This window comes from Oryzias melastigma, linkage group LG9 (assembly GCF_002922805.2).
Source record: "Oryzias melastigma strain HK-1 linkage group LG9, ASM292280v2, whole genome shotgun sequence".
Taxonomy (NCBI): domain Eukaryota; kingdom Metazoa; phylum Chordata; class Actinopteri; order Beloniformes; family Adrianichthyidae; genus Oryzias; species Oryzias melastigma.
Window position 1 is genome coordinate 11,460,516 of NC_050520.1, and position 10,771 is coordinate 11,471,286.

The window sequence follows — 10,771 nt, forward strand, 5'->3', positions numbered from 1 at the left end:
CATTGAGCCTGATGGAAGTGATAGCCTTCCTTCTGGGATGTTCCTTTGATGGGGACAGGTGGAGAACCCGGCCACAGACCCATGGACTGCAGCGCCGTTTTCATCCAGATCCTCTGCTGTTGCGAGCAGTTCCAGTGACCGATGTCGTCTTCGTAAGCAGGAAGTACTGGGGGTGGAGTGTAGTGGACTTTAGCTGATGGCCCACCTGGAAGGAGAGAGTGTAGATTTGAAAGTTGCTCACTTTTTGACTTTCTGCCTTTTTTTTTGACAGTGTAACTCACTTTGTGTTTTCTGAACAGGTGTCAGCTCCTGCTGGGATTGGGTGCTCACAGCGAGGTGGTTCTATTAAATAAATGTTCATCCCTCAGTCTGTAAATATCTCGGCTCACACGATCAGTAGCAGCAGATGAGGCTAAAGTTCTGATTTTCACCTGACAGTCGTTGTTGGTGGGGGGGTGTCTGTCTGCGGCAGGAGGACCATCAGATCAGGGGGCACAGGGAGGGCTTTCTTCAGGACTGGGGGGAGGGAGGAGGTCATTGTTGGCTGGTTTAAGAACCAGACAAAGAAACTGCGCAAATGTTTGTGTTTGCAGGAGCAGCAAACCTTTTTCCTGCACATCTGATCCTGCTGGGATGGAGAGAGTTGCAGGCAGGACTGGAAGAAAATAAGTGAAAAAATGTTATTCCTTTCTCTATGCAAAGTAAAGATATTAGTACCATTAATCACATAATGTTGATAATTCATCTGCTGCTGTAATTGAATATGTTAAAAACAATGAAGTCATTGATAAGAATGACAAGTGACACTTGTCTTCCCTCTAACGCTCAGAATCAGTTGTGACGAGTTATTTGTTTGTGGAGCAGGAGAATTACCCCCTCATACAAATGAGAGAAAATGAAAATAAGACTTACCCTCTCCGTGAACATTTTTAATACTAATAAAGCATTAGGAACATCAGAACAGGACCAGAACGTGGCCAACACACAGAAAAACTCATGCTGGAACTTCAGAAAACAGGTCAGAGTCCTCCGACGGTTTACACCTCTTTGTGCTGCTGACACTTCTGGACTGGAGATGGACAATGATGGAGGTCCAGCAGCAGCTGCTGAGTGACAAGAGTGTGACAAACGTGAAGATCGATTCCTTCTAAGAAATTAAAGGATAAAGATCTGTTTTCTAACCATCATGTATGACAGGCTTGGTGGGGTAGATATTTAGCATGGCTTTCTCCAGCTGTCCTCTTACGAAAAACCACACTGATGTTTCCAGGGAAAAAAATCCAATTTGCAGATTTTGTCTGTAAAAAGAAAAAAAATTCAGTTTGTGAAAGCTAAACAGTAGAGATTCAGATTTTTAATTTTTAATTGAATTTTTTAATAGATATTTTTTTTCAAACACAAAATGAAAATTAAAGCCGCAAGCGGCGTTGGATGGCCCGCAGTCGCTACCCGCCCTCACCCACGCCGCTACCCGCCCTCGCCGCCCTCTCTCTCGCAGCCCTCCCCCTCGCAGCCCGCCCTCTCCCTCGCCGCCCGCTCATACGCACCAACGCCGCACTCGCTGCCTGCCCCTACGCACCATCGCCGCCCTTGACGCTGACCTTTGACCCCAACTCACCTTCTAAGCAGACACTATGCACCACTAACCCCCACCATCCCTTTACTGTATAGCTGTACTGTGATGTAAGTGAGAAATTGCTTAAAAAGGCACTTTTTTCAAAATGGCGCCTTTTCTGTTAGTGTTATCTCCATAGCAACCATTTTATGTTTCGTTCGCCTGAGGTCACCGAGCAGATTGACGTTAGTTTCACAACAATCGGCCAAAGTAAATTTTTTGATCTCCTTAGCAACGGAGGTTGTTTGCTTACCACGCCCACATTCCCTATATTACCATATTTTAAGTTATAACACTTGTTAAAGCTTTCACTTGGGATGTAAGTGAGAAATTGCTTAAAAAGGCACTTTTTTCAAAATGGCGGCTTTTCTGTTAGTGTTATCGCCATAGCAACCATTTTATGTTTTGTTCGCCCGAGGTCACCGAACAGATTGACGTTAGTTTCGCAAGAATCGGCCAAAGTACACTTTTGGATCCCCTTAGCAACGGAGGTTATTTGCTAACCACGCCCACATTCCTTATATGGTCATATTCAATGATGTTATACCTGTTACAGCTTAAGCATGGGGTCAACATATTAAAATCTCATTGCAATGCATTGAAATTTGAGCGTGTATTAACACTACGCCACATTTACGAGCTCGCCACGCGCACGCCATTCAAAATCTATAGCTTGTAACACCATATATTTTTTCCCAAAAGCTTCGCAATGATGCCAAAAGCGTTTGGGAACGATTGATGAATATCCCTAACAGTTATATTTGTTTAAAGCTGGTGCTAACAGTGGTTTTTTTGGACAATTCAAGATGGCGGCCCTTCCCAAGGTCAAAGGTCAACGAAACTTCAGGGGTCGTTGAAGACTAACGCCAGGGGCATGTGGGTCAAATTTCGTAAAAATCGGACTAACAAAAGCTACGTTCTAACTTTGTAAAATTCACAAAATGTCCGATTTCGAAACAAAATGGCCGCCAAGTGGTAGGTCGTGGAGCCATCCCATAATAATATAAAATTTAGCCATGGATATATCCAATAAGGCTACGTTGGTTTCGTTCGCGAATTCAAAACTTTTTTTTTGATTTTGCTGAGTCAGCAGTTTTTTTCGGAACGGTTTTTTGCGTACCAGGGCCGCATTTTACGCATTACGGTTTCGAAAGTTACGTTGTTTCGTTCAGCTTGAGCCTCCGCACGCGTGAATACCCGTTTTGCGCAAATCGGCCAAAATATGTGCGAGCTAGCTAAAACCGTGGCGGTTGCGACCTTGCCACGCGCACGCCATTCAAATTCTACAACTTCTAATTCCAACATTTTTCTCACAGTACATTCCCATTTATGGCCAGTGATGTGACATAACAATTGATATAACCCCCTAGGAGGTATTTCTTTTTGTAGCTTTGAGTAAAAGTGCTTTTTTTCAACTTTTCAAGATGGCGGCATCTTCCCAAGGTCAAAGGTCATTGAAACTTCCAGGGTCGTTGTAGACTCGCGCTGAGGACCTAATTCTGAAGTTTCGTGAAAATCGGACAAACAAAAGTTCCGTTTTCCCATATTGTTGAAAAACGTGAAAATCGCCATTTTTCTGATTTCGGCGCACGGCTTGACGGCCATCCCATAATGTTTTCAAATGTTCCAGGGCTTATCCCCAACATGTGGCATGGGCTTTCGTTTGCGTATTTCGAAATATTTTTTTTGGCCCCATAGGCGATTTTTGGCCCATTCATTTTTTTGACAAAAACGCTCGCCGTGATGTCATCGTGTTGGGCGGGGTCACGCGCAACATGCCAAAAATTCATTTTTAATTTTCCCTACGTGTGATAAAATTTTGAGGTACTTTTCGTTCATGTGGCGGGGGTGAAATTTTGGCTCAAAGGCGCAGAAAGATTGAATGTTTAAGCAAAAACAATATGGTCCTTGCAGTCAGTAGACTGCTGCTGCGGGCCATAATAAGCACGAGTTGTATAGATAGACACAATAAAACAAACATTGTGCTGGAAAAGGACTGGGTAAAAGAAAATCCTGTGTTCTCACCTCCTTTTTACTCAGCTTATGTGGTGCATACATTTGATTTTTGAATTAATTTCATTTTTCTATTTAAACAGCTATTGTTGTGATCTGTACGTAACACACGTTTTTTTTCTCAATTAAACTCCAAATAAAATGCATGTACAAGTTTAAACTTAACATTTTCACAAAATGTCATATGTTAGAGGTTAAAACAACAAAACACCTGTTTGATCACGCAGATGTGCCATAGATTGACGGATATCGCTGTCAAACACTATCAAAAGTCCCGGAACTTTCGAACAGAAAAGATCAAAAAACGTCTTTCTTATCCTCTCTTTTTTTCTTAATACCGACCAAGTTTTTAATATTTAAAGATGATCTTACCGATGATCGATGAAGATGCGCTTCGTCCCGCGTTGAAATTCTCCTCCGGCAGGAATCGCTTGCTCTTTGGATCTGCTGCGGAGCGGGAGCCGCCGGCGGAGCAAAGAGCACCGACAACTACTAGCGCCCCCTAGAGGCTTAAAGTATATTACATCCGTAGTGGTTTAGGATTACCATAGAGAATGAATGGAAAATGGTTCAGGGACGTTTAACTAAATAATTCTCGCTTTAGAGGTCCCGAGTTAGAATCTCGCTATTGCTAATTAAAATAAATGAAACTCATTACAACGTATTTCAGACAGTTACATTGGGAGGGGGCGTGTGTGGATATTAGTTACATTGTTTGAAGGAATAAAAATAGTGCGTATAATCTAGGATAGCCTGCATAATCTCAAACATTCCTATAGTCTCTCTGCTGTGTTTACGTCACCGAGCAGAAAGCTAGCATTAGCATTAGCGTTGTATCTTCTAGCCGGGCTTTCTCCAGTCTGTTCGACCAAGAAAGAAGCTCAACAGTGACAGCACTGAAAAAATTATGTGCAAAATCACTTACACTTCTCACAAAAAAAGAAAGTGTGACCGACAACCATTAGGCTCTTAAAGTAGCTAGCCCCGAGCTAGCAAAACAATGCATCAACGTGCATCTTGACCGCACATTTTACGTGCTTCCAACGTGAATTTCCATCAGTTTTGGTGCAGGTTGAACGTAAATATGAGCGCTTAACATCCCCCATGTTTTAAAATATGAAATATTAATAAAAACATACATCGGAGAACTAAGCTAGCATGCTACCCCTGAGTTGCTAGCACCCACTTTAGCACACAGTTCACGCTTCCCAGCTTAATTTCTCTCTATTAAAATGTGATTCCTGTCCTGTTATGATTCCTCTCCATCAGATTGTTTTGTTCTAAAGGTTTTTGAAGTCGATTGCAAAACACTGCGTCTCCTTTTGTGCTTATTTTGGTACTTCTTCGGACCTCCGCCATTCATTACTCTAGCTCATATTTACGTTCAACCTGCACCAAAACTGATGGAAATTCACGTTGGAAGCACGTAAAATGTGCGGTCAAGATGCACGTCTGTCACGCCGTATGTCACGTCATTTCCAATGCAGTATTATATATATTATTGTTCAATTCCACCTTAAGACTGCGGGAGGGATGGACGGCAGGGAGCGATCTGCTCTTTGATTGGACCGTTAGGTCTGTGGTCATCCAATCAGAAAGACGTGTAAAAACAGGGACTCAATTCGCAACCACAAACATGAAAACCTCAAAACCAGCATACTAAGATATCTAAAACAGCGTCCGAAACTCCACAGAATAATCCGAAACACTGCGCACCCCTTGCTTGAGTTGAAGAAGCTGGGAAGCAGCAGCACGGTGAGGTGTTGAGGGGTCAAAAACACAGAGACACTGAGTAGAAAAGTCTTGGAAAGAGCGACAATGACCTGCTCTTCTGTCCCATTCAGCCAATCCCAACCGCTTGGCTCTTCCAGTCAAAAAGCTTAGAGCGTATGCCACTTTACTCTGCTCTGAAGGAAAGTCTGAAGAGTTGAACACAAAGTGGAGCTGACAGGAGGAAAGGAAGGAACGACGATCCTCAGCTGTGCCATCAAAAAGCTCTGGGGAACCAAGTCTGGTTTGTGTGGGCTGGTAGGTACCATGTTCCAGTCTGGGGAGACGAGCATGAAGATCCTGAATGCTGGTCACAAGGCTCCGCACCTCCTGTGTCCAGGTGAGTAACTCCTCCTCAGCCGGAGAAAAAGCTTTACTGGTTCTGTTCTGTCCTGCTGGGTCTGACATGGTCCACTGAGTGGAGGGAAAAAAAACCTCTTAAATACACCGCAAACAAATTAACCTAAAGTGCAGGCAGCTGTGTGCCAATCCATGGAGAGCCAACACGAAGGGGGTGGAGCCCTCCAGGAAAAGCCACAGCCAACCTGCACAGGAAGGAACACAAAAATGAAAAAAAGAACCAAACAGAACTGACATGCTGTAACAGAAACATGACAAAGTCCACCATCAGCAGCTCCGGAGGACTTGAGGTCTGCTCAGCCTCTTTGTGGGAAGCTCATCGGGAAGCAGAAATAATCCCATTTCTCCAAAACTTCAGGTGTGTGTTCTGAGCCTGTGGTGTGGATACCTGAGAGAGTCGACCACCAACTTTCACAACCTGGTCTGGTCCCACCCCCACATGAAAGCCCCTGACTCCATCTTTGATTTCTAAATATAGTTGTCTCTATGCTGAAATCTTTCTTCAAAGACATAATCATAACCTTGTTTTGCAGGCTCTATTTCTTGTCTGCTGAACCTTTAATTACTGAAATAGAAATCAACCTTTCCCCGCTCTTTCATTTGTAGTTGCTTAACCACTTAAATTCCCTCTGAATGTAGCAACTAATAAAATGTTGTGAGCTTGACCAAACCTTAGATGGTCATATATGAACATATTAGTCAGTCACGCTGTCACTTTGTTTTCTTTCTGGAATGGTTTGTCTAAAAATAGTTGAATGTAATGACAGGGAAAGTCTCTCTGAAGTTCTAAAGCAGCTTTAAACTGAGCCACTTCCCCCAGGTTTGTTAAAGAGCTCCAGAACTAATTGGTTTACGTGCGATCTTGTGAAGCCCCGTCCAGCCTGATCACATCTTTTCTCCTTCCAAAGCCGTCCACCTGTGGCTGTGTCTGCCAGGGAAAGTGTCCACAGATGTGAAGTTCCGTTGATAATGCACCTGTTTTCTATGCTATTTCAGGCAGGATAAACAACAATCACAGAAGAACTTGTCATTATGCTGACAGCTGGGCGATTACAGGGGTCTTCGTTTCAGTTTTTGATACAGTCTTCACTAAAGAGCTTCTTCTTTTTATTGCTGCTTTGGTACCAACACCAGGGCGATGAATGCAGACAACACAACACCAGGAATACTTCAAGTTCAGCCATCTTTTTCATTGTTATATTAAATTCCACCTTTGTAGCTGCTCCTATCCTGATTTATGGGGGTGTGTATTGGCAAGAGTCTGGCGATTCAATACGTCTCACGATACAAGTGTCACAATACAATATGTATCACCATATATCCCAAGACTGTACCAGTTACAATATTTCAGTTTTCTTTTTGAAAGATCATTACCTAAAAAATATTAATACTAAACTACAACTGAATATGACAGTAATGCACCTTTCACATAAATATAATTGCAAAATACATTTTATTTAATGATTTGAACATTAGGGCTGCACGGTGGCGCAGCGGTTAGCGCTCTTGCCTCACAGCAAGAAGGCCCTGGTTCGATTCCCGGCTGGGACCTTTCAGTGTGGAGTTTGCATGTTCTCCCCGAGTCACAAGTCAAGACCAACAAGTCTCAAGTCGAGTCACAAGTCCTACTATTAATGTTTCAAGTCATTTAGAAAACAATGTAATATTAATTACACAGCTCATGGGTGCTTTTATTAGCTGTATTTTGAAAGCATTTTAGCTAAATTGCCACTGAGTTGATGCATCCCCGCCTCAAAAATCCAAAATAATTTATCTATAACAAAAATGCAGTTTACCGCTTTTGAACTGTGATTAGATGATGACAGCAAGGAACCAGAGAAGTCTTAAGCCTTTCAGAGTGAACTATATCCACATATATATATTAGGGTTGTCAGATTTGTCGCATTAAAAACACGTTAATCTGACATGTGCTTGACGCCGACAATTTTTTTGACGTATTAATCGCGGATTTTCTCATACATGCCTTTCCATACCGCGCGCACGGGCGTCCCGCCACTCCCTTACCGGCTACTCTCACTCGATCACGGGCGGGTCTCCAACCACCGAGCTGCGAGCTAAAACCGGCCGGCGCTAGGAGAGCTCCTGCACCCTAACCCGGCTCCGGTTTGCGTCCAGTACCACGTCTGGTGGTACCGGCTCACGTTCGCGCCGCGTCCTGAGAGCTGCGGACCCCCGACATTCTGAACAGCAAGCGCACCGGGGGACGTTTTAAATGTTCTGGAGGTTTAAGCGTGATCCAGCCCCAGCATAGCGGTCTGTCTGCCGGCATATTCATGGCGTGAGCTCCACTGGACACGTCGCTGCATCGAGCTGCAGCCAGAGAACGCGGCGGCAGTAACAGACTGTCAAACTATCCACAGTGTATCCCGCTTTTCTCAGTCTTTAATGTTTTAAAAAACAAAAGTTAATTGGAAATGATAAATCTCTATTTCATTTATTATTGCAGTTCAGAGGAGGAAAAGATTTGGTCCTGACAAAAAATGAACATGAAAGTGTTATGGAAATTTTATTTTTGATGTTTTTTATTTTATTTTACTGAACGTTGATTGAAGTTTTGAATTTAAAATGCCCTTCACTTGCACTTGGGCTTTTGTTAGGCAAGTTTATTTGTATAGCACATTTCATGTACAGAGACAATTCAAAGTGCTTTACATAAAACATTAAAAGAAACAATCAAAAGAAATAGTAAAAATCATTAAAATCATGATCATTAAAATGAAATTAAAAGAAAAGTAGGCATTTTATGTTATAGCCTTTTATTGTTAAGAAAGTGTATCTCAGTACAATGTTCCAAATTAAAGTATTTCTGATGAAAACTGTAAATTTTGTCATTCTTGTTTTCATAATTAATGTAGAACTGCTAAATTCCATGAAGCACTCATTTTTTTCCTAAAAAAAAGGCCACATAATAATTTGCGATTAATCCCGAGTTAACTCGGGAAATGCGATTATCGCGATTATAATTTTTAATCGCCTGACAGGACTGAGAAAAGCGGGATTCACTGTGGATAGTTTGACAGTCTGTTACTGCCGCCGCGTTCTCTGGCTGCAGCTCGATGCAGCGACGTGTCCAGCGGAGCTCACGCCTTGAATATGCCGGCAGACAGACCGCTATGCTGGGGCTGGATCACGCTTAAACCTCAAGAACATTTAAAACGTCCCCCGGTGCGCTTGCTGTTCGGAACGTTGGGGGTCCGCAGCTCTCGGGACGTGGCGCCGGACGCGAGCTGGTACCACCTGACGTGGTACTGGACGCGAACCGGAGCCGGGTTAGGGTGCAGGAGCTCTCCAGGTCCTAGCGCTGGCCGGTTTTAGCTAGCAGCTCGGTGGTTGGAGACCCGCCCATGATCGAGTGAGAGCAGCCGGTGAGTTCGAGGACGATGAGGGACGCCCGCGCGCGCGGTGTGGAAAGGCACGTATGAGAAAATCCGCGATTAGTGCAGCGTCATGCACATGTCAAACTAACGCATAATTAACGCGACAAATCTGACAGCCCTAATATATATATATATATATATATATATATATATATATGTACATATATTTAGAAACCAACTATTCACATGAAATATTATGTATAAATATATATTGCAAAGTTGTGCACAAAATATTACTTTGTTCACACTGTACTTGAACAGGAAATACTCTGAATACAGACATTATTAGTGTATTCATGATAAAATTCATAAGAATCAAATAACTTGTATTTACGGTGGATACATCTTTTTTATCAGAAGTACACATCTCATAATAGCAGGCGAAACACTAAAATAAAGACATGCAAACTGAAAACTCTTGAACCAGTAAATGTATATGTTTTGTCAATGAAAAAAGGAAGGAACAACAAATATTCAAGAGGGAATGTGACCAAAAGGAGTAAGAGGATGCTTTTTTTCTAAAACATACCATAAAGCTTAAAGCAGCAAAAGTGGTAAACCGAAATAAAGGGAAAGAAAACACCCTCATGCAGCATCTCCATGAATTCTATAATACGTTTGCTGGATTTCTATCAGAAAACAACCGAGCCCGGGTCCCCAGCAGCCCTCCTGCTCCCGCTATGATCACTCGCGTCCCGCCCAGATCCCAGGTAAGGATCTGAGCGGTGGAAGTGTCAAAATCACCTGTTGTCACTCTGTGATTATACTGAGCTGCACGGTGTCACAGTGCTAACAGAGTTTACAGTCCCATTCATTTAACTGCAGCTAGCCGTTAGCCGCTAAGCTAGCGTCAGCTTTCACTCAGAACTTACTTGATTTTGCTGCTCCTACAGTCAGATGAAGTTGGTCGTTGTTGAATCTCTGTGAGTAATCCTTTAATCCACATGTTCTGCGAACTGCAAACCGTTAGTTGTTGACGATCTATAAACTTTTATGCCAGAACTAAAAACACCGGCAGGAACTCGCGGCTTTGTTTTTCTGCAATTTGATTGGTTGGACTATCACATCAATCAAACGTGGCCCTAATTTGATTGGATGTTGGGCCGACACCACACACGGATGTAAACAAAGACAGACAGAGAGACCGTGGCGCGCAGCTTTTTCTCGATATACTTTATACTTTATAATCCGTGGATTTGGGGGAAAATAGCAAGTCTTTCCGAGTCAGAGGGCTGAAGTCTGAGTCAAGTCACAAGTCATGTATATCAAAGTCCGAGTCAAGTTACGAGTCAGAGGTAGGAAACTCCAAGTCCAGTCTAAAGTCGTCAAATTCATGACTCGAGTCTGACTCAAGTCCAAGTCATGTGACTCGAGTCCCCACCTCTGGACATTACCCATATTGATGGATGTTTTTATGTAGCAGCGGTGAAGGTTTATGCTAAGGAGACACAGAGCTATCATAATCAGACAGGGGGGTCAGGGGCAGAGCACCAAAAGCCACACCCCTTCAGAGGAGATTTTGGAAACGGAGGCTTCAGATCAACATGAAAAATGGCTTTAAGACATTTAGGTTGAGGGATTTTGGTTAAAAACTTCATAATCATCATTAAAACAC

At 43.0% G+C, this 10,771-nt stretch overlaps 1 long non-coding RNA gene across 2 annotated transcripts; it reads right to left on the minus strand.

The window, feature by feature from the left end:
- Positions 1 to 12: 12 nt before the first annotated feature.
- Positions 13 to 1,349, minus strand: LOC112137794. 2 transcript variants are annotated; one of them, XR_002917612.2, is made up of 6 exons: positions 1,183 to 1,349; positions 1,044 to 1,106; positions 605 to 655; positions 432 to 516; positions 282 to 342; positions 13 to 205 (listed from the first exon to the last, which is right to left on the minus strand). It is a non-coding gene; the product is annotated as an uncharacterized LOC112137794 (long non-coding RNA). The 2 variants fall into 2 exon arrangements; XR_002917611.2 differs by having other exon boundaries at positions 605 to 1,106.
- Between the last annotated feature and the right edge of the window lie 9,422 nt (positions 1,350 to 10,771).